Below are 25,669 nucleotides of genomic sequence, written 5' to 3'. Positions count from 1 at the left end.
CGTACAACGTTAATAACCTCAGTAACTTCGTGAATGAAGATGTCAATTGTTCTCCTAATATAACAAGAAGTTCTTCTGTGTAGTTCGATTCTTCACTGCAAGAAGTCTATCAGCTGAACTAGGCTTGTCAAACTACCAGTTACCAAACTACAATTATCTTGAGTACTTTTGTATCTGGAATTCATGGCAAGGGAAAGGTCAGAACCTAAATTTTGTATTGACCAAGCACCATTTTCAAAACTGTGTAATCTCTTAGCATCATAATTGCATGGCCTTACTCTTGGAGCATTATTTACATACATAAAAAATCATTTGAGTGCTCTTTGGGTTTCTTCTTTATGAAGAATTTTCCAAAAACCCCTACTATATTTGTCAGTCAAAAGTAATAATTGACCTTGTAAGTTAAGTGTTTTAACAATAATAATAATAACAATAAAAACGATAATAAATTTTATTATCATTAAACTATACATAGCAACAGACAATGTAAGAAATATAATTTGCGGTACAAAATATGAATGAAAAATAAACTATAATTAAATTTTAACACAAGTTTCCCATAAGATAATGAATAAAATGAATAACAATAAGAGCATATATTACAAATATTTACTAACACAGTTTACAAAATCATTCAATACATTACATCTCTATTGAACAGTCAAAGTACTCCTGTAAAGAATAATAAAACGACGTTACAACTAACCATCTATAAATATTAACTCTTAAATCTATTTACATGTCGATTTGTTAGTGTTTCAGGCGATTTATTATACAATGCTATTCTGATTACCTCAAAGTTGTTTAACGTTTTAGACATCCGCTCATATGAAACATTTATATGTTTGTTATTTCTGATGTTATACGAATGAATCACTTATTTAATTTGTAAATTATGAAGATTACATTTTATATATATATATATATAGAAGTACTGTGTAAGTATATAAATTCATTATTATCATGATTTTAAGATTAATAAACGAAGGTCTAAAATGAGCTAATCTGTGTGAATTTGAAATTATTCTGATGGCCTTATTCTATATTGGAAGAATATTGTTTAAAAGATAACTGTTGCCTGAAAATAATATACTATAAAATTATACTATGAAAACAAGCAAAATAAGCTAGTCTACCTTCTACTATACGTTTTACTTACTACAATACAATACAATACCTACTACAATACAATACAATACCTACTACAATACAATCGGCTGCCATATGCCGCTATGCAGAACACTTCAATAAATAAAATGCATGATTTTAACTAAAATAATAATTCAGTGAATTTTATGATGTAATCTTAGTATTAGGTTAGTGCGAATTAAATGTCCACCACAAGTGCGTCATTTCCTAGCGTAAATAATAACAATAATAGTAGTACTAATACAATAATTGGTTAATCAAAAATAGTTATCGTTCGCAACCACACAGTTTTGCCATGGATCAGATGACAATTGGATTCCGTGGCGATAGAGTGCTGAAGTCTGTGATGCGAAGGAATCCTCAATCGTACGTTTCATCGCCCAATCATCAGAGAAGATCTCTCTCCCAAGAAGTGACCAAGATACCAGAAAAGGTGGTAGTCAGTAGGAGAGATATCGGAGGAATACTGCGGGTGAAGAATGGTTTCATTTTGCAACTCATAGAGAGAACGTGCTGACCTTTGAGCGACTTGTGAGTGTGTATTTTTGTACAACGTGAGGACACAATGTCTGTTGGCCACTACTGGATGCTTAAGATCACATTCGCAACGCATTTCATCGAGTTTAGCACTATAACGTCCTCAGTTATAATTTCACCTTATTATGAAAGGAAATCTTCCACAATATGCTTCCTTTGTTTGATTTTCATTAGTATTTGCCAGTAATATACTGATTAGTGTGAAACGACTTTAAGGTGCATTTTATGAGAATTTTGAACAATTACTGAAACTATTTCCTTATGAAACTTGTTTTAGTGATAACTATTTAGTATGTGTAATAATTTTGTTATATTTTGTATAATTTCAAGTTAACTGTATCATATTTTTAGCAATATGGTGAACTAGTGGCTCTAAGTAAATACAACTTTCAATTAAATTTAAAAAAAACTAAACATCATAAGAGAAACATTTTTTCGTCGATGAGCCCAATGGAAGAATGCTGATGTATCCAGGTTCAATGCTTACTGTTATCATGGGTTTTGTTGCTGAATGAATAGCATCCATTTCCCAGGAATTCCATCAGGTTGGTAGTCGAGTTATAGAAGATAACAGTCATTTGAAGTGATCTGTCACCATGTATATAAGATCAGCTGTAACCTTTCTCGGATTTGATTAACAGCATCCTCAAAATACTCTTCACCTCTGTACTCTCCGAGGTAGTCTTGGTCCGAATGACTTCGGATAATCGGGACTGTACTGTAGTTTATTTTGCAAAACTTCTCTATTTACACACTCTATATACATGTACATGCATAGTAGATAAAGAACCCCCTGTTTGAGAAGAATATAGTTGCTTTTTTCTGTTATGTATAGACCTTGAAATTTGTAAATCGTGACCTGGAAAACCTGGAAAAATCATGGAATTCGTGCTTGCCAAATAAATGGGAACCCTGTCTCTTCGAGAAGGCGAATAATTGTAATTATAATGATGATACAAACAAACAGTTACCGTAACAACTAAAATTCACGTAATGATTATATATATATATATATATATATATATATATATATATATATATATATATATATATATATATATATATATATATATATATATATATATATATATATATATATATATATATATATATATATATATATATATATATATATATATATATATATATATATATATATATATATACATATATATATAATTTGTGACCCTTTTTTAAGTTTCGAGTTTTCTGAGTCTCACCCCGCTAAAACGCTTCCATATGAGACTAAAGTAACCCATGAAGAAAAGTAGCTTAATTGAATAATATTGAATGGTGCCTCCAGCAACCTAAATTTTGAATGCGTTTACAATATCCAACATGAGGCAAAGATCTGTAACAGATCTTTGTAAATTACTAACGACTGGAGGGAGTAAGACCATATTTCGAATAGAGATAATGAAGGTACATTTGCATTCATTAATGTGTAGTATCGTCATGGCGGCCATCTTAAAGTCCGTCATCTTGGATTCAGGACCAAATTTCATAATAGGAAAGTAGTCATGTGATATATAGTTTTGGGATAACGTTTGTCACTAACACAAATCTCATATTATTTATAACTTTAATCGTTTAATATTCATTATCTTCATAACTTCATAATGTGTTTTTAACTTCTCCCTTAAAAACAATTAAAAGTTGAAAAGGGGAATTTCGAGGTTAGGCACCCTTTGAACAAAATACTATTGAAAAATAACAATTTATTATATTAAAATATCGATACAAAAATCACGCTTGTCCTGAAACGAAATGCGATTGATTACTTAAACTCCCTATACTTAAACTCCTTTTGCGTAATCCATTGTACGTATACATACCTATGATGTATATATGTCTTTAGAATACCAATGTTCTGACTTGGGGCATCATCGAAGACTAAGAGCAATGTGAATCAAAAAAGTGAGAAGTTCTGCCACGGAGTAAAGCTACAGTAAATATCCAAGAATTTTTAGTTTATGCTAATCCTGATATCCAACGTAACTAGCTCGCACAAGTTATAATCGAAAACAACAAATATAATTACAAACAAATGTCTTACACATGAAAATGTCTGTCTGTGTTGCCTCTATTTGTTCAAATTCATTGAGGAAACAATTAAAATAAAGCCTGTGCCTGTGTGCTTGACAAAACGTAAACGTACCGGATGATTATTTCTCTACTTGCCTTAGAAAACCACCTAAGACTTTCTAACTTCTAAGTAACGCTCGATTCCACCCATCTCATGTCGGCAATGAAAAAGAGCTAGTAGACCAAAGATAGTCAATCTATGGTCATTTCACAACAAGGGTTTCATTCAATAAGGGGAGGGGATGAATCTAACTTTATATCAATATACTTTTTCCTGTTATTTGAAGGATCGTTTCCTCATCATTTCTCTACATCAGAATTGAAACAAAAATTACTAGAATATGTTGAATTACGCTAAATACAAGACATGATCAAAAAGTATGGTGAATGTAGTTGCACGGTGCAATCTATCGATGTTATACCCATTTCAACTAGTAAGCCCGGTAGCCTAAAACTTTGGTACAGTTAGTGTCGAGTTTGAACGAGTTGTGATATGTTAATTGGCTTCCAGAGGCAAAAGAGTGAGGACGTGTTCAGTCGCGCGCCAACATTAAGTTTTGTTCTAAGCTACAAAACAAAGTGCCAAAAAAGCTTACGAAATGTCAAAATTAATGTATGGCGATGAAACGATGGCATTGAAGACTATTTACAACTGGTATGAGCGATTTAAAAAACCTTGCAAGGAGTCGGTTGAAAGCGAGCAACGATTGAGACGACCTTCGAGGTCAAGAACAGATGAAAACGTACAAAAAGTGGCACAAATGATTTGTTTAAGCATGCGAGTTACTATTTATGAGAATTTCGAAGAACTAAATATCTCGTATGGGTCCGTGAAAAGCATTTTATCCGCCGATTAAATGGACAAATGGCTTCCTTCTTCACCACGAAAACGCGCCGTGCCAAAACCTTGCTTTTAGCCTGCGAGTTTTTGGCCGAAAAAATATTTATGTCTGTCCACATTCATTGTGCTGTCCAAATATAGCACCACGCGACTTCTGGCTCTTCCCAAAAATTAAAACCGTGCTAAAGGAAAACGTTTTGACACCATTCCTGACATTGAGACAGCAGATGAACGCTCTTCCAAAACAAGCCTTCCAGTCATGAAGTCAACGTTGAGATAAATGCATTGCTAGACAAGACTGTACTTTGAAGGATATTAAATCAAATTCCATGTAATCTTATTACTTTGTTTCCAATAAAATTGTTCGCCATATTTTTCGATCACTCTTGTCCATGCTAGATCAGTAGTTTACTAATAAAATCACTAAATTTAGTGCGATATCACTAAAATTGGCAATCCTATAGAACGGTCTAGTATGCAAAATAAAGCAGTCGACAGCAGTAAGGAAATGAATAATACTTCAAGTAAAATCGTACGACGTTAAGATTGTTTGTCTACATCAAGCATAGTCATAAGTTGATTACTCAGGATGTTTAGCGCTTGTACAGTAGTCTACATAATATAAATAAACAATTAACTGTATATATTTAAGAAGTTTATCGTAGAACGTATACCTTCTAACAAAATTAAGTGGGTAGAAGACATTGACGAGTGATAATAATTAAACAAGTATATGTTATATAAAACGTTATAACAGAAAACAGTTCTTGCTCTACAAATATCGTTAAATCTTTACGTGTATGCGTATGTATGTGTTAATTCTTTTGTCCTTCGTCTATTTTGATGGTAATAGGATTAATTCTTTTTCTCTTCTTCTTTTCTTTCCTGTAGAAAATGCATCTCATAACTTCCTACATGCTATCCCGTGTTCATTTTCACTCTTCATAACTCTTTGAAGTAGATGAACGGAAAGGGTCACTAGGAAGGTGGGTTAGAGCAATGGTTCTTAACCGGTGTGTCGTGATACATTAGTGCGTCGCGCACTCTCATAGGATGTATCACGAAATGTTGCAATTAAAAGTTATGATGCATTGAATAATTAGTTAGAATCAATTTTGAGGTGGACTGTACTAATTCTCTATACCACATAGAGTTACTAATCCATAGAAACTTATAGTCTAACACTACGTAACTTATATTATTATTAATTAAAAAATCAAGTAAGTGTGTGGATGTCATGGAATTCAATATAGTGTGTCGTCAAGCAAAAAAAGGTCGAGACACTAAGTTAGAGTACGTGGACCTAGGAGATGTGAATTTCATGTTCAAGAGGAATTTTCTGTGGGTTGTCTGAGCCTGACGTCTGTAGTTCCTTGACGAGTACATTGACACGTCGTATTCACATATGAACTGTAAATTGGCAAGCTATGTCAGAATGTGAGGATGGTGTAGTACTCGGGTCATCGAGGAATCACGAGACAGATAGCGTCGTAGTTTCAATACCTCTTTCCTTAAGAGTTTAATATTTGATTTACTTATTTATCAATTTTCAGTAGTGTGCTATAGCATGAAGTACAATAAGCTATTAAAATCTTACAACCATGAGGAAGAGAATGATAGATCATCTCCACTATAGACCACTATACAAGTAACAAAATATTTTGCGTGATTTGGAAACCGTTTTGGACGTAGCTGATGTATTTTTCATTAATAGAATTTAATAATAGAAAATTGAAAAGAAAAGATAAACATATGTTCGCATAGTTCCTCGTTCCGATTCTCTAAATTGAATTGTGAACCTGAGAGTTGTTCATGAAATAGACTTTCTCTAAAATTCGACCGAAAAATCGTATTAAAAATATTGTTCGAAGAAAATCTTAACATTACTAGTAAGCTGTCTTCCTAGATTACCCGGAGATAAATGAATAATATCTGGCAATACTGTTATTAATAAGATATTTAGTTTTGAAATTAATAAAACCGTTCGAGACATTTTCGAAATAACTTTTGTTGTTGAGCGGCCTTGAAACGTATTAATTCTTTGGAAACTGATCAAATGTAAGTTTTACTCCTCAATTTCTGTCCTCGAAAGTTGAAAGAACACTTTATCAGTTAAATTAGAAGATTGAACGTTCAAAATGCCATCTAAAATTTAAGCATTTCAAATTTTCAAATTTCCTCACGTGGTTCGGATCCCACGTTAAGCTGTGGGTCTACGTCTCATGTAGCCTCTCTGCTGAAAGAGACGATAAACTGAAAATACAAATCAGATTCTCAAATTGATGTGTGTGTGTATGGTAGTAATGACAGTTTGGTGAAATTATAGTTTCAAATTGTTTTTTTTTTTTTTTTTTTTTTCAAAATACATTAGAAGGTACAAATACAAACTTTTCAAGTATTTAGCTTACAAAGCTTCAGAACAAAAGTATTAGTACTTACTTGTATTTTACAGTGTAGAGATTTCTCAACATTAAGAGCATCTTTCGGACATCTGTGTTACAGTGGAAAAGTCAAGGTATCATCTTCGATGTGAGCTGAGCAACAAGAAAGATAATTTCGTTCTGAAATAAGGGAAATAATTTTATTACTTTTCACTTCGAAAACTAGAGTAAATGTATATAAGAACAAGAGTGCATACAAGAAACTCTTGCAGATCATTGCTCTACCATCATTTTCAAACTCTGCAGCTTAAAAGATATTCACGATTATTTTATTTTATTTGAACACAACAGGAATACATCTAATACGGTAATAATGTTCAGTTAAGTCCTCTAATGTTACTGTTACAAAATTAATTATGTGAAATTTGTCAACGAGTAAAGATTGACTATTTAACTCATTTATTTCAACAATAACAACAACAAAAAGAAATTTAGCCGCCAACAAAAACTTAAAATTACTACAATTATTACTTAAAACTCTTTCTCTATACATTATGTGCATTTGAATGAATAAATATGACATTCCATATGAGTCAAATGCCATGAGTTTGTAAAAGCTGTGTCCAAGGTTTTGAATGGAAAGGCAACTGAGATAGATAATGTATGGGAGACAAGGGCAAGAAAGAATTCTTTCAACTGTGCAATGGAATATATAAAATAGGAGAGTGGCCAAAAAAGCTTCCTGACGACGATCATTATATCGATGGCTAAGAAATAGAAACCAAAGGGGTGTGAAGATTATAGAACTATTTGTATCATATCTCATGCAGCAAAAATTATGCTTCGAATTTTAAATAGAAAGTAATATGGAAGAACAAATGAAAAAGTTGAGGAGGAACAGCTCAGGTTCAAGAGAGGTAAGGGCACAAGAGATGCAATTGGATTATTAAGGTTGATAGGTGAAAGGTTTATAGAAAAAGAGAAAGAGGCCTGTTGTATTTATTAATCTAGAAAAGGTTTTTGACCGCGTGAATTGGGAATTATTGTTGGAAGTTCTAAAGAAACTTGGGTTGGAGTGGGAAGATCGAAGACTCATAAGAAACTTGGTAGTTGGGTAGAAGAAGAGTAGTTGGTTCTCACCTACATTATTTAATATCTATCTAGAAGAAATAGTGGAAAAGAGACTATAAAATGAAGAAAGCATTTCAGTAGGAGGTACAATTATTAGATGTATACGTTTTGCAGATGATATGGCGCTTTTTGCAGAATTTGAAGAGAAAATCAATAAGATGTTAGAAAACTTGAGGAAGGGCTGTGGAGAATATAGGATGAAAATACGTGTTAGAAAGACAAAAGCCATGGTGATTGGAACGAAGAGGATCGGTGTCAAATATAGAAGGAGGAGGTGAGAAAATAGAACAGGTGACTAGTTTTCGATACCTGGATATATTATTAGTAATGATATGAAATGTGAACATGAAATAAAAGCAAAGATAGAAATGGTGAAAGAAGCCTTTAGGAGGAAGAAAATGCTATTTTGTAGAACCTTGAATAAAGAGTTGATAAAAAGATTCATAAAATGCTTGGTGTGGAGTGTTGTACTGTGTGGATCAGAGACATGGACATTCTTTCAAAATGTGGGTGTGGAGAAGAATGGCGAGAATTAGGTGGGTCGAGCAGAAAACGAATGAGAGGATGTTAGAAATGGTGGGGGAAAAAGAACTATTTTAAATATTACCTAGAAGAGGAAGAGAAACTGGTTGGGACATTGGCTAAAAAGGAACTGTATTATGAGGGACATGCTAGAGGGTATGGTAGCAGAAAAAGAGGGAGGGGGCGAAAGAGATTACAATTAATGGATGATATCAAAACATAGAAATCGTACCTGAAGATGAAGAGGTTAGCGGAGCGGAAGACCGTGGAGCATGGAAGCTTCTCAGTTGCAGCAGGTGACTTGAGAATAATGGCAGAATACCTATGATGATGATTTGAGTCAGTTTTAAACAACTCAAGATTTAAAAAAATACAAGAAATGTACACATGGCCTGTTTGTTTTGGACGCTTTTGTTTTCACTCAAAACTGGCTAACTTACAGAGAATTGAACTAAAAGAAACGAATAGCAATAAGACAAAAGTTATAGTAGTGAGTATCTAATGGCCTTAATGAAAAACCATATAGATTTTCATAAAGAATGCTTAATATTCAAAACACTTATTGTAATAAAAATAATGTAGATGATACTATGGTATCTAATTTTTCTCCCCTAAAATTTGATATAAATTCAGCACTTATTCTTTAGTCGAGACCAACAGTGGCATTTCCCGTTAGGAAGCTTTCTTTACATGTTTCGTATGCCACAAACAATTTGGAAATAAGATACAGTAGTTTACAGACGTTTTCGTATTATTTGATAGTGCACAAACTTTGTATGAGTAACTTAGCATTTGAAAGTGTGTAGATTCAGTTTTCGCTTATCATGTCTGAAATTTCTATAGAGGAGGGAGCAAAGGACGCTCATTATCAAATTTCAATCGAAATTGAATCTCTGTATGTTGCAGTGGACGCCACAATTGATTCATACACATTAGCAACTTGTTATGTGTTACAGCCCACTTCAAATATTTCCCAGAAAACAAACACTTTGAAGGCAATACATCAAAAACAAAGAAATGCCATAATTTAATAAATCCTTACAGCCACTTGGCCAACTATTTGATGGTGTGGATTTTTAGAAAGTGAAAAGAATCAGTAGAAAGCTGGAAACATTATTTATAAAGATGCAATATCATCCATCTGTTAAACTATACATAGATGAGTAGGTGGGTCCTTTCTCACTTCTTCACATAATCCCTATTGAAATTCAGGCATTTGTCTCACCGTTGCATCAGTTTGTCCAAACCCTTTACCAAACAAAAATCAAGTCTCTGGCTAATTAGTACTTTCCTCACATTCCTTCTTCATCTGTTTCGAAACGTTTACCTTATAATGCAGACGACTTTAATACCGGGAAAAGATGAAGACAACTCGGCATTAAATTGAGACTGTATGGAGACAGGTGCAGCCGTTCCTATCCTAATTCACTAATTTTGTTTCTTGTTTGCATACTGAGTGAGTGTGGGCGTTATCGTCAAGAAGGAGAGATCATGTTGGTTAGCTTATATCAAACAGCATTTCCCTGAAGAAGGGTTCTGATTCTACATAAGCCACCTGGTCCTCTGTCAACTGGTGATGAAGAAGTGGAGCGGCAAGTGAGTAGAGTGCTAAATTGCCAGAGCACCGATTTTTTTTTTTTTTTTGTAAAGGGTTTGGACAAATTGGTGCAACAGTGAGAAAAAAAACGCCTGAATCCCAATGAGAATTATGTGGAAAGGTGAGGAAGAACCCATCTATTCATGCATGTATAGTTTATTTTATTTATTTATTTACAGCTTTGTTAAACATATATTGAACGAAACACGTATATTGTCTACAGCAAAATCCGAACCACTATTTAGCAGGGTGGCTTTAGGATTTTAATTTTGGGTAGGTCCGCTCCCTCGCCTATGGATACATATACACAGTGGCATATTTAGGGGGTGGCTTCCGGGCTTAAGCCCCCCCGAAATCTTACTTAGTATAGTAAAGTAAATGAAATATCTTGCAGAATTTTGACATTTCCAGGCAAAGCTCCCCCGAAAGTTAGCAAAGCCCCTCCCGAAACAAAATCGTAAATACGCCACTGCATATACACATTTGATTGATTGATGACAGTAGGAAATTACGTTTACAGCAGTGTTAAATAATTATCTACCATTAATATAGAGTGGAAACTACATTTACTCTTTATTGTATCTTCTAGCATTTATATATTTTTCAAAATTTTGGGTAGGCCCATGCCTACCCGACCTACTCGCTAAAACCGCCACTGCTATTTAGCTTTTTACTTCAGGTAAGCCCTCCATAAACCAGAGACCAGACGCGTAGAGATCACACGTGTTAAACACATTGACACAAGAGAGGTATTGATTCCATTTCTACTCCCAACGTTCTTCTTTCCTACGTTTCTTGTCATCGATGTAGGGTGTACAGTTATGACAGCAACAAAAACTTTGATAAATTTTGTTATACAAGCTTTAAATTTCATTTTTATGAGTCTCAAGAGTGAAGAAATTTAGGGATGACAATAACCATATTTGGTTTATACTAATATTTACTGCGTTTGTTATAGATTAATGTAAGCTACTACTTACTTGAATGCAACTAATAAAAGTTCTCATTTGTGCTGTTACTCTTGAAATAAAGTAGTCTTGTGACGTTATTTTTTTTAACACAATATGTTTGCACTTCTTGTAATATAATTATCCACTATTTATGTAGTGTTATATTTTAATATTTCCGAAGCACTTTGCTCTCTGTTGTGTGTTAAAATATCGTTAATACTCGTTTCTAGGTTTGCCAACAATGATTTTTCTTTATTGTTATTATTTTGAAAAAAAAATTGTTTTAAGGATTAATTGGAAACAAATTAATTTCTACCTTTAAGAGGTAAATTTAAAAGTAATATTATAAACCAGTAACCTACTCACTGTTTTGTTCTCGGTAGATGGACCAAATTATTTCCCATAATCATAAATCTTAATTGACAGGATATTAAAATACTCAACTTAAAATATACGGAATCTTCATTTCGTAAACAAATGCGAACAAACGAAAAGTAAAAAAAGAATATACAGTGAAGTATGTGTATGTTGGCCACTATCGATTCAATTAGGAAGTATCCAACTTACAGAAAATAAAGCTAAATCTTTGAAACAAAAACAATTTTAAATCGTAATAAGCACTTCTGATGCAGTTACTTATTATTATCTACGTATAAGTTTGTATTTTATAAATAATGTTGTACAGAAAAATTTATTTCTGGAATACGAAAATAACCTTTGAAATAAATATCTATCTTAGTCCGTCATTAGCATATGTCATCATGTCTGTCCGTTATTATGTGTAACTTCAACATGCTAATTAGCTCCAGAACGCTACAGCACATTGTTTTATCCTTTCTATCCTATGTCAGTTCTAGAAAATACTCAAAACATCCACATTCAATCGCCCACCTCTCTTAGCAGGAAAATATTGTAAGCAATCGATTGTGCATCTAGAAAATGGTTGTATTATCTTATTGCATTTTTCTTTTTGTTACTTTGTAACATGTACCCGATCGTCATTTGTTCTCAATTTCCTGCAGCGCCAAATAAATTAATGTCTAATATAAAATAAGCTCGAATGGTAATTTTATAAGACATTAATTTGATAGCTTGGCACAGACTTCAAAATATTTTATACATAATAGTAAAAAATACAGTCTATGAGCCAATATAGGTGAGTATAATTTGAGGGTACCAGATTTACTTCAAACCACAATTGTATTAGTACCTAAGGACCACGAAAAACTATGATGGCCATCTTCGAACGGTAGCTTTTCAAGATGTCGTCAAATCAAAGATGGCGCCCGAGTCGATTTATAAAACTGGCAATATCTCGGTTCCTAATTACCGAATTTTAAAGCTCTTTTTTTAAACGATAGCTCATTATATTTGCAACAAGTAGTGTTGCCATCATTTTGCCGTATCTTGGACAATATACGAGGAAAATAACAAAAAAAAAAAAAAAAAAAATCGAAGCGCTTTAAGTTTTATTTAATCTATATTAATTGTAACAACAAAAGATTTTATGAAAAAATACTTTGGACAAAAGAAAAGAGACATTAATTAGCTTTCGTTTGATGCATTTGTGAACATTCTATCAAAAATACAGCCGGAAATATCAAGATTGAATGTTCAAAATTGCGCGCGGTAGTACTGGAATTCAATGTAAACAATGAATAGTGTGGCGAAATGTTTCCATAAACTCACCGAGTTAATGGCATTATAATTCAGAAAGTATCAGACTCGTATTTACATCTGAGACCTATATTTTATCATTATAAGTAGAAAAGATACACGGTATTTCACCATTCATCTTTAACAGAATATATTGCAGGTAAGAAGATTGAGCCTCCCAACATTACAACACAACCAATTCCTGATTGCCTTAGCTTGTTTCCGGAATTTAAACGGAAAAACTTACTTTGGGTTCTAAGTCGGCATTGCAACTCTTAGATAGTTAGCCCTTGGACAGGATTTAATATAGTAGTCAGAAACAACGTTAGCTTATTTGCCTTCCATAAATCATCCAGAAACTGATACGTCAACAGTTTATGAAATATTGACTGGTGCAATCAAATCAAGTCAAGGCTAAATTTGGAAAATATTGTTGTAAATCAGGTCATTTTTCAAAAGCAACAGAAATTAAATGGATATATCTCAATGAATTTGACAGTATTTTCATAATGTTGGGACCTTTTCACATAGTTTGTAACCTACTTTTTAATATTGGGAAGTTATTGGTAATGCTGGACTTAGACTTAGCAGTAGAATCAGAAAGAATTGCAGTTGGCTTCATTTGTCAAATTTTAGACGGAAAGCAATACAACCATGCTGTGAGATTCCACGAATGCGTCTGCGAAACCTTAATGAGAATAATTTGAATGAGTTCTTGGATCATGTCGAAGTCGAAAATATTTAGCTTCCTTTTACAGTTACAGAATTAAATTAGTTATTTTGTTCATTTGCTGAAGACATACAGTATGTCAAAACAGTTTTGAAACGTTGTACGGAGACGACAAAATCAAAGGAAGTTTTATTCTTTTCGAAGGCTGTATGAATCATTTGAGACATGAGAATGGAGTACTTTCATCTTTCTGGATGTTTTACATAGATTTATTGGAGTTACTGTTGGACTTGATTCGAGCTCATAGAGAAGGTTATTGGTTACTCTACTTTTCGTGTTTACAAGAAATGATCCCATGATGTTTTCTTTAGATAAAATAAACTATACCAGGTACTTATCAATTCAATTGGCTGAACTATCCCAATTGGAAAATACAAATCTTTCCATTTTTGATTCTAATGTTTGTAAAATTTTCTGTCCAGCTTAAATCAAAGAATCCATTTGCACGAATTCCGGTTGATCAGGCTTTAGAGGAGACAGTAAACAAAGATACACAGACAACAGGTGGGACAAAAGGGTTCAGTTTAAAGCTTTGAGCAATCAGTAAGAACTATTTAACCGCAGAATATCGAGCTTCAACACTTGGGAAGGTGTGAACATTTGTGGAAATCATTCCAGGCAAGAAATACCAGTATCCGGACTTTCATAAGACCCGTATCTCTAAAGATGAAGAACAAGTCTCGGCCTTAGTTGAGCTTCTGTAACATGAGTAGACCAACCCTTTTGACAAAAATCCCTCAACATTATGCATATTTCAAAGGCTTAGAAGTGCAGACAGAAGTTCAAAATTATTTATTGTTGGCAAGACAGAAAAGGAAAAAAGCTTACCAAGATTTCCAACATGATCGTTTAGAAAAGAATAAATGTTTCTTTGACTCTACTAAAAAAAAAAATGCAGTTGCAAACTTTCAAAAATAACCAGAAGTTAGGCGTAAAACAGTAACAAAGAAATAATTTAAAGACAGATAGAAATATTTTCGGGAAAATGATTTTGTTAGCAGAAAACCATAACCTAAACATAGAAGAAGCTTTCAGTCATCCTTTGGGTTCTTTGCCATGGAGTCCAGCGAATCCTAATGGTACTTTAAGAAAAATTAATAAAGCTACACTAGTGAACTTTCTTGAGGGTATGGTTTCACCTACTGACCGTCCACAAGGTAAATCTGCAATAGTTATTGACGCAATAGAGCTAGTTCATAAGTTACATGGAAAAAATGTACCTTTGATGAAATATCTCATTTAATACTGCGAGAAATTTTGAAAGTAGATCATTTCAGTGAACGAATAGACGTAGTTTTTGACACTTATAAAGAGAAATCAATAAAGTCCGCTTAAAGGACTTTGAGAGGTGCTGATGAAGTGATATCATTTCATGTTTTGAAGAGTGCACATAAGTACAAACTGGAAGCGACTCTTAAGAAGTAATGACAGCAAGAACAAGCTAACGAGAATCATAGCAGAAAGCTTCCAGCAAAAGGAAAAAAGAATGGATTTGAAAGGGAAAAAATGTTCGTAATGCATGGAAACAAATGTTTAAGAAGTACAGGAAAAGATATCAATGAAGTGCCAGAACTGTGATCTCAAGGAGAAGCTGATACGAGAATAATGTTACATGTTAAACATGACTCACAAGAGCTTTCAAATGTCATATGTAAATCAAGTGACACTGATGTGTTCGTTCTGTTTGCATATGCGTCTGTGCATATTGAAAATCAAAGTAATGTTTCCAGTAAACGTGAAACAAAAAACAGAATTCGACTTGATGTAAGGAAACTTATCTCAGTTTCGTGATCTCCTTTATTGTTTGCTTTGCATTCCCTTCACACAATGACTGGCTGCGATTCAGTTAGTGCTATGTGTAGTCAAGCAAAATTAAATGCAATTGAACTGTTGCGAAATGATTATGAATTTATAAACTTATTTTCTTTCTTTGGAAGAGATTGGAATATAAATAGTGAACTTTTCAGCAAAGTACAAAAGTTTGTTTGCTACCTGTATATGAGACATAAGTGTATTGATCAAGTAAATGACGCACACTACCAATTATTTCGAAGTAAACGACGTGCAATCGATTCTGTTTAACTTATTCCCTGCGAAGATTGCCTCTATCAGCATGCTCTCAGAGCAAATTACCAATCTGCAATTTGAAAACGATGCCTGGAGAACTTTCCTGAAATTCCCGAACCTGGGAACCATGGTTGGAAAATTGACGAGAGTAGACATGTATCTGTTCAGTGGATGACGGATTACCAGCTCCAGAAGCTGTCTTGAACCGTTTGAGCTGCCATTGTTTTCGTTCCTGTAAGCTACCTAGCAGTTTTTGTTTCCTTAATAACATGAAGTATACACCTGATTGTAAGTTCGAGACTGTGACAATCTACCTCAAATAGATTCTCAGGAGTATACAGTTAACGAAAAGGTTGCTTTTTCAAACAGTGAAGAGGAGAACTAAAATTTGCAAGGTAAGTTCATATTTAAAGAGAGTAAAATAATATGAAATGTAGCTCATTTTACGTTATTTTTGCAGAAGAGAAGTTTTATTTTAAAAATCAATTTCTTATTTGAGTTTGCTGAAGGCCGCGCACCTTTGAACATTCAAATCTTGATATTTAAGGCTGTATTATTGTTAGAATATTCACAAATACATCAAACGAAAGCTAATTAATGTCTCTTTACTTTTGTTCAAAGTATTTTTTCATAAAATCTGTTGTTGCCACGATTAATATAGATTAAGTGAAACTTAAAGCGCTTCGAAATTCCTTTTTTTTTTTTTTTGGTTATTTTTCTCATATATCGTCCAAGATATAGCAAAATGATGCAACATTATTTGTTGCAAATATAATGAGCTATCGTTTAAAAAAAGAGCTTTAAAATTCGGTAATTAGGAGCCAAGATATTGCCAGTTTTATAAACCGACTTAGGCGCCATCTTTGATTCGACGCCATCTTGAAAAGCTACCGTTCCAAGACGGCCATCATAGTTTCTCGTGGTCCTCAGGTACCAATACAATTGTGGTTTGAAGGAAATCTAGTACCCCCAAATTATACTCAAATCTTGTCTGGTCCATAGACTATTTAACATTTAATTGCTTGATTATTATTATTTTCCTTTCTTTAACGCTTTTGTTGAAGTCGGCTTTTTTAAAGTTTTCTCTTTAAAAGTCAATTTTGTGTAGCGTGCTGGATGTGAGCACAAATACTTCCTCAAGCTTATTACAGAAGAAAGTGTTTTTACCTCTTGAAGTTAATTTTCTTAAGGAATTTTGGAAATAATCAAACCGAAATAAAGGTTTTAGACTAAAAGTTAAAATACTTTGGGAATACGTATTTGAAACGTTTCAACCACAGAAAATTTTATGCATGGTAATGTGCATATTTCTTCATTAATTTAAATTAGTAAATTGAACATCATTTGAGGAGCCCCAAGCCAAAACGTGCTAAATCCATCAGCGGACGATGTGCTTTTTTATGCGCATTGTCTATAAATCGCGAGCACTGAAGCGATCTGTACTACCCATTAGGTTATAAAAAGTTACTATGTCACTGGGTAAAACGGAAGTGAAATACAGCATTTGATGTTGAAAGCGCTACGTCTACCGTGCTGTCCGGAACAGAACGAGCTATTTGAGAATGCAGGAAAGTGTAGTCACATCAGCCCATAAGTTGTTTCGCGTGTTATCAGTATGAATGAGTCTACTGTGATTAGGAACGTTGTTGATATCACTTGGTGTCAGTACGGCGATACTTTGACGCTTCTACAAAGTCCATTCGATTTTTTTTTCCGACGGATGCGGTAGTCAAAATAAAACACACATGTTATCCATGCCTGAATCATGTGGTTCCTGCAAAAATCTTCTCTCAAAAATATTAATATGCATTTTTCAGTGCGAGGGCATTCCTATCTCCTCTCTGACCAATTGTTTGGAGTGTTAGAAAAGTCTTTTCGTAAACATTCCGAAATTTTAACCTTGATAGTTACACAGCGATGTACAGCAAAATTTTTGGCGTCGACTTGCATTTGAGGGATGTGAAAGTGTTGGGCAAATCCCTACATAAAATTACATGTGTTAGTGACATGAAACATGTGTTCCTGAAGAAAGTTTTGCACCAAGGACATCCCGGGGTTGTTTGCAAAATGGAACCAACGTACAATTTTGACGATCCTTCTAAATAGTATGTGTTACCACCAGTGGCGTATTTAAGATTTTGTTTCGGGGGGAAGGGAGACTTTGACTGAAAATGTGAAAATTTTGCAAGATATTTTATATACTTTACCATAGTAAGTAAGATTTCGGGAGGGGGCTTAAGCCCAGTAGTCCCCCTAAATACGCCACTGGTTACCACTAAAACAAGGGATGAAGGTTGCCAGCGTACCAGATACCCCAGCACTACCTGTAGAAAGCCCAATCGCCGATGCAAAGAAAGCTGACGTGGTAAATCTTTTTTTTAAAAAAAAAAAAAAAAAGACTCGGAGATCGCTGGAGACGTGAATCTGTGCTTCAGTTCTATATTGATACACTGGATGCACAACCGGCACGTTGTACTGAAAACGAAAGTGTGTCCCAATGTGACTGCTTAGAAGAAGAAATGGATATCGTATGAAACACAACACGAAATTGAGAGCATGTTACTGCTGAGCATATTAATGTGCATGTGTATTCTTATAGCAAAAGTTCATTGTTTTTTATTTGTAGTATGTATGTTCGTTTTATGACGTGTAACTCTTTAATATTCGCATGCAGAGCGAGAGAATTATACTTCTACACTGTTGTGTATACCATTGTAAATGAAATATGTTCAAATCTATTTTTGTATTTCATTTATGGAGTCTCAGTTACATTATTTTCGATGTGTTCGCATCAAAATGCACTTTATCCGAAATGGTTTTAACAATAACTCGGCTATTACTGAAATATTGTTTTTTGTAATGACTCCATCTCAACTTGTAGTACTTTAATTAACATATAATATTAACAGTTGACTTAAGTCCGTGAGAGTTTCGGAGCTAATAGTTTTTCTGCTATCTTCAACAAATATATATATATATATATATTTATATTTGTTTGGACTCAAAAAAACTATACAGTATAGCGTCGATTATCCGAACGTCGGTCAACCGAACGACCGCTTAACCGAACTGTGTACTCGCTCACACCTGTTACTCTCCCACCTTACCGTCCATCATCCCCCTCACTCCCAAACCAAGTTTCCCACAGTAGTCGCCGCACTGAGCCACCGCTGGCGGAACATTGCTTCTAATGGGGCCTTCATAAGGTGCTGCTGAACGGCCAAGCCGCCAGTCGCTGTGTTTCAACAATCAGCACACTTCTGTCGGTTTGGCACTTGCTGTAGAAGTAGCGGCAGTATCAAAGCTGTTCACAGCAACAGCTGCGCCAGCTTAGAGTTGAGGCATGCCGCTCCGCGCATGGCAAATAAACATGCACAATTCGATTATCCGAACAAACCAGTTTTCCGAACACCCATATCCCCCAATTACTTCGGATAATCGACGCTCTACTGTATATATTATGGACTCAGCGCTTTTCGATTTGGAGCTTTGGAGCTCTTAATTTCCACAAGCTGCTAAATTTCTCATCCATCAGAATGAACCAATTTGTAGTGCCTAAACGCAAACAATTATCATCATAATTTTCGAATAAGGATACTCGAAAGGCACGATATAGGGTCATTTCAAAAGGCTTTTTTTCTGTTTTGCAGCGATATGATTTGTAACTAGATTTTCTAAAGTGTATGTGTAGGTAATACCAATGATGTCGTGTACTGTGAAGGCAGTCTTTTTTTTTTTTGGGGGGGGGGGGTTGAAAGAGCCCATTCTTTCCACGATATAAATTTCAATCAATAGAAGTAATTCTTAATTCCAAAGGAAACGTCAGTCATATTTCATAAAAGTTACATTTTTTAAATTACAATTGAAACGTTTTATTAAATTTGAGATGAATAATTACACATTGTTAATTATTTCAAACCCAGGCAGTAGGATTCATTGAGAAACTTAAAGGAAAGTACGAGAAATATTTTCACAAAAATAGGCTATTTCCAGGAAATTTACCGTTAAGCATATTTTACACAGTGGATGTAAATTTAACCCTTGTCTGTAATGTTGGCCCCAGGGAATAAGGATAATATTTAAGTTTCAAGAAAAGAACATATTGTGTGTTATATAAATCGAATACTCTTTAACATTTATTGATTTATTGTAGAATGATTTTTTTAATGGAGTAAATTCATTCTCTTATTCTTCCTATCAGTCCTAAGAAAGGAAAATTATTGAGTAGACTTACAGAAAATATATGCCATGCTGTATCCAAACTCCCTTTCGTACCACCATATTCTTGACCGATATCAACAGATAATATATGGAAGCCTTAAAGAAAATATACATCATATTTTATGACATGAATAATATCTATGGAAGTTACCATGGCAAAATGTTTTGAAAAAATGCAATGAAATCTATAGTTTTGCGTCCCACTATTATGTCCTTTATACTAAAGGAGACGTACGATTATTGAAAATGAATGATTATGAGGCAAGATCATTGGCATCTCTGGCATATAAAATTTGGGGGGGACATCAAAGGAAATGATCTAACTGCTAGTGAGTATCTAAATAAATTAAATTAAAATAAAATATTGAATATTTCGTATTTCAAAATATTGGGGAGGACGCGTCCCCCCGTCCCCCCGCCAGAGACGCCCATGGGCAAGATTAGTATATAGTATTAAAAATTAGATAAATGAAAAAAGTATAGTGAAGAAGAAAAGTGCAATTGATAGATTATATTAAAGACAATAATTTTTAAAGTCAGCCGAAATATATTGAAATGTCTCAAGTGCAGACAGAAATATCAGAAATTGAAGATGAAGTATTCCATATTATCATAATATCATCATAAACCAAGAAAGAAAAGAAAATCTTAAAGAATATACATTCAACGCTTATGTATTAGCTGGTTATATAGCTAGAGTGGGAAGAAAATAAAGAAAGAAAAAGAGGATTACGTTTACAAATAGCAAAAATATATATCAATATAAATTATCAATTTGTTATGATCTTAAGGACTTCTATTTTCCTACTTGCCTTGCTATTTGATGAACCATTTAGCGGAAGTGCTAATAGTGTACCTTTCTTTGCCTATGTTTTTACGCAAGAAAAACATGTTACAGAAGAGAACACGTGAAGCGTTTAGTTGGGCGCCATGTTAGAATGAAAGGATAGAGTCCAGAACACTTCAGTACATTTTAAATCTTAATTCCTTAATATCGGAGCAGAGTCGCGATTACAATGATTATAGTTTATAATTTGAGATTTGAACCCTGGATTTAAATTTAGCGTTAATTTTTGTTATACAATTCCTAGATTTGTACGCATCATGTGCCAATAAATATGATTACATAGTCACCACACTAGAAAAAGAACGCAAATCATTATTACTTAGTTGATAATCTTACTCAAATCCATATTGAACTAGCACTTACTTCTTTCTTTCCTTTCTTCTGGTAATATAAACAGAAAGCAAAAATCAGCTTCAGTCATCAGTACGAGTAGAAATCAATATAGGGGAATGAGACCCAATTTGCAATTAGTTCATAATACAATGTTCAGGAAACTATCTGATACGGACAGACTATTCACAATCGATTCTCTTCTTTTTCTTGGGGAGTACGGTGGCTCAATGATAGAACACTCGCTTCTGATGTAAAGGGTCCTGTTCGATCTAAGGCCATGTGAGTTTATCATGTTCGTGGATTCTCTCGGAGTTTTCTGTTTCCTCTCATATTCTTTTTCCATCAATTCGCTTTATAATAATTCATTTTATTAATTATGGGTCTCTTTTCGTCTATAGAGTATATTCATGGAACCGAAATCTAAAAGATTTCATTTCTTTTCGTAAGATTAATTTTAGCGAACTTCGCATTGATATGTATAAATTTTGTCACTTGTACATGTATATTCTTTTTTCAAGTATAAGTGCCCTCTCTAATAAGTGCACACACTCTTGGTGTGTGTAGAACCTGGTTCGGTTTCTGGTTGGAGAACATTTAACGCATTACGGTGGTTGGATTTCACTTTAACTGTAGGTTCGTGTGTCGTATAGCCTAGACGATGATTTGAGCTTGAGTGTTCATTTTCAGATAATAGTTGGGTGCACTTTCACTTAACTTCCAAAATAGTTCACTCAACAGGACACAATATGTAACTTCGTATTTATACTGTAGTACAATTACGTTATGCAGAAATGCACTGGTTCGGTAAAGTTAAAGAGCATTTTGAACTTCCTAAATGTTGACTTATATTGAAGTGAGCATATCACTTCTTTCAATATGAGCCTTAACTAATTATTCAGTTTTTGTTTTTAAGGGATGTGAAAAGTTTTTAGATCAGTAGAGAAATAGTACATATTCTTGTGCCACAATTTATAACGCCTCTCACACAATATGAAGATGTTAATAGTTCTATATACAGTAATATTCTCGATAAGAGAAAGTCCATGTCTGTAACTGAGCTTTAAGATTTCTATACAGGGTGGTAAGACAATACACCGACAAACTGAAGGAGATAGAAGTAGACATGATATTAAGCAAAAAAACAAAACAAAAAAAAGTGTAATAAACATGGGTAGAAAGCGGTACTATTTCCACGGAAAAGACGTAAAAGCGGCGAAGGAGCTAATATAATGTCGAATATCTCATGAGCATGAAAAGATATCGCTGTCGCGTCAAAAGACACAGAAACTCGCATCCGCCAAAATGCAATGATGTACAGATGGAAGCGGAGCATGCGCCACACAACAGGGATCCCTACATATATGTAGGAAATACCCAGTGAAAAATACGTACCAGACACAAACATGCACTAAAAGGACGACACATTACGTGTAATTATATTTTACGGATTTCCTTCATTTTTGAATATAATACTTGTTTTTTCAGCAATGTATAGGATTTAGTTAAATAAGTACAGTTCAGCTGTTTACTAAGAATATCAATTTATCATTTTCAATAGGAATTTAGTTTTCCTTTTTTTTAAAAAAAAAAAGTGTAAGAAAATGTATAAATAAAGAGCGGTCTCAATACGCTTCGTTATTGACTTGTATCACAATCCTTTATATTATTTTTTTAACATTGTTTAGAAAATTATCTGCCTTCCCCACTGGTTTAATGACTAGTGCACATACCTTTGGTGCACGCGGTCCCAGGTTCGATTCCCGGAAGGAGAGCACAAAAATTAATTTCACAGTCATTTACTTTCATTAGTCATCCGCCTCCTTTAGTCTTTAATCTCTATAATGGGATGATAAACTTAAAAAAAGAAAGTACTCATGCAAATGTCATTAACTTATGAGTTTCGTGTTCAAGATTTTTCTCTTAAGCCTAATGAAAGAAACTTCGTGTAAAAAAGACGAGCGTAGTAATGATGTCACTTGTTTGAAGTTCATTTAGTTAAAGTAATTTCGGTACACATACAGTAAAGACTTTTATAATCAATGGTCTCAAGTATTGACGGATTTGATCCAATCTTTGATCAACCAATTGCGCCGATTGTCTAGGATATTTTTTAAATAAAGTCGATCTTCGGTAGTGATTGATTTCAAATTAAGTATAAGCAGATAATTCTTCAAATAATGGGTCAACAACGAAAAAAGCTATATATAGTTTCAAACATATATTTTGTCAAATTAAATAACAGTGTAACAGAACTAAAGAAAAAATATTCATAATCAAATTCGGAGGTCGTGTTGACAGCAGATACTTAGATATTGTCTGATAACTTCTCCATGGGTCAATCTGGTTAACTCAGTATTTAAAACCTCCAAGAACATATTTCAATGATGATGAGACCCCTTACAACAAGGTTTTCTCCTTATGCTCATAGTTTTCAGTGACCCTTCGAAGGATTAGTCATTGCTTTCTGTGTTGCCTAATAGAAGGCTGCACGTACATAAAATACTGCTAACTCGTATCATCTAACAGACTTTGTTGTGTAACAAACTTGATAATAAACTTGATCTACCGATCAATTGTAACTGTCTTGAAACTATCTAAAATATTAGCGAACCTCCATACCCAGTATACACTACAACTGGGTGTCAGATATGGATATAAAGTTTAAACAAAATACAGCAATTCTTAAAACCTATGAAAAAATCCATATGTATGTTATGACTGTGTGCATGTATGGATAACACAATAATAAAATAACCACACAACTACGTAAAGCTGGACTATAAAGCAAGTTTCTTACCTTTTACTCTTCTTGTTCAAATCCGAAAAATATGTGGAGTTATCCTACTTTAATATCACTTAAGATCTGAACTTAATCTTTCATTTTCTTTAAATTAAAAAAAAAATAAAATAAAAAAATAAAGAACAAAGCTCATCCAAAGTGCCAAGGTGATTTAAGGGCAACAAAACGACAAAATGAATCCATGAAATTAAAACAATGAAAAAAAAATAATAATAAAATACAATTTTTAAAAGTGACTGCATTTTTAAATAATAATAATAACAATGATTTATAATACATAAAAACTATAGTTCTAAATCAAAATAATATATTATGCATAAGAGTGATTCCATTTCAAATCGTCCAAGGTGGTCCACACGACTATCTCAGATTTAACTTATTTTTTTAAATAAGAAACTACATACAAAATTATTAGACCCATATTTTTTCTTTTTGCTGAAAAAAATTTTTTCTTCGATATACAGCCTTCCAAAATGGCTGCCCTCCTCTCGGATTGCTCGAAAAATTGAAAAACATGTCAAATTAAAAATTTTATTGTAGAGAAACGAGTGTACTTAGCAACATAATCGCAATAGCAGGAAGAGTATACAGTTGTATGTTTCGTTGGAGGGTAAAAATTCGTCTATTGGTCCAATAGGAATCGCGCAATTCACTCGCAATGTTGCCAACTTTGATGAAATTTTTGCTAACTTCAAACATTTTTTTTTTTCTGTCCTCACGAGCAATATCAACCATCTGCTTGTAGCATCGAAATCTACTCCATAAGGTCTCTTGAAAATGTAAAGGACTTACGTTTCTGATTATTACATCCCACGTTATAGCATGATGAAAACCTGAAAATTTCATTAAGACGCCATGTTTGGACGCCATTTTCTCAAAAACCCCACCTTTTAAAAAGCTGAATTTTTTACATGTATTGGAAAAGTACCTAAGTATTTAATATCCGTTAACCGTTCATGCGGCTGAAGCCCCTAATATTCGCAATTAATTATTGAAATTTCGATTTTTGTACTTGCAATGTAAATATTTCCTATGGGCATTTAGGTCCTATACACAAGGCGATTTGAAAGGGAGTATGAAAATTTTGAGAGATGAATTCTTACATCAAATCCAGTAAAAAAGTTCCTATAAACATGACTCGAATTCCGTTTCGTTTTCGAGTTACAGGGTTTCCAACTCGGGACCAAAAATCGGCTCGCGACAATGGAAAATAAAATATAAATTTCGTGTTAAATCAGAAACTATGTGCAAAAGTTATGATGAAGTTCAGAAAGTTGATTTGTATCAATATGAAAATTTTTACGTGCGTTGCAATTCGGTTGGCAGTGTTGCCAACTTGGTAGAACTTTTATTTCTTTCCAAATGACACTACGTGGTTTTTATTTGATATTTGGTATTCATTAATAATTACAAACATCACATGAAGCACAATTTTCCCCACATCACCACAGTTTTCGAAAATTTACATGTATTTCATTAAAAGGTTTATCTCATGCGGTATTGATAGTTTGTGTGATTCGGTGTCGTGAACATCGTCCTAGTGTTCTCTGGAACCATGAAAATTGTTTACACTGGTAGCATGACATTCTAGTGCACTAGTTAAGTGTTTGTGTGAATAACCATGGGGAAGTCCTATTAGAGTAAGGACCGTATTAAATGTGGTGGTTATGCTAAAAGCCGTAAGAGGATTGTGCACAGAAAAACATCTAGACAAAAAAATTATCTTGCGGTAAAATATATGGATTGCGTACAGCGTGTCAGCCCAAACGTACTATTAGGGGAGGATGATTATTTGTGTCCTGTACACAAGGCGATTTGAAAG

General features: G+C 33.7%; 1 long non-coding RNA gene across 1 annotated transcript; it reads right to left on the bottom strand.

Moving 5' to 3' along the window:
- Positions 1-628: 628 nt before the first annotated feature.
- LOC145684716 (uncharacterized) lies at positions 629-23,973 on the bottom strand. Its single transcript, XR_014131374.1, has 3 exons — positions 23,845-23,973; positions 7,052-7,173; positions 629-672 (listed from the first exon to the last, which is right to left on the bottom strand). It is a non-coding gene; the product is annotated as an uncharacterized LOC145684716 (long non-coding RNA).
- Positions 23,974-25,669: the final 1,696 nt, after the last annotated feature.

This window comes from Thermobia domestica, chromosome 5 (genome assembly GCF_964235325.1).
Source record: "Thermobia domestica chromosome 5, izTheDome1.hap1.1, whole genome shotgun sequence".
Classification (NCBI taxonomy): domain Eukaryota; kingdom Metazoa; phylum Arthropoda; class Insecta; order Zygentoma; family Lepismatidae; genus Thermobia; species Thermobia domestica.
The sequence above is the reverse complement of the archived record's forward strand: the minus strand, read 5'-3'. Positions and strand labels throughout refer to the sequence as shown.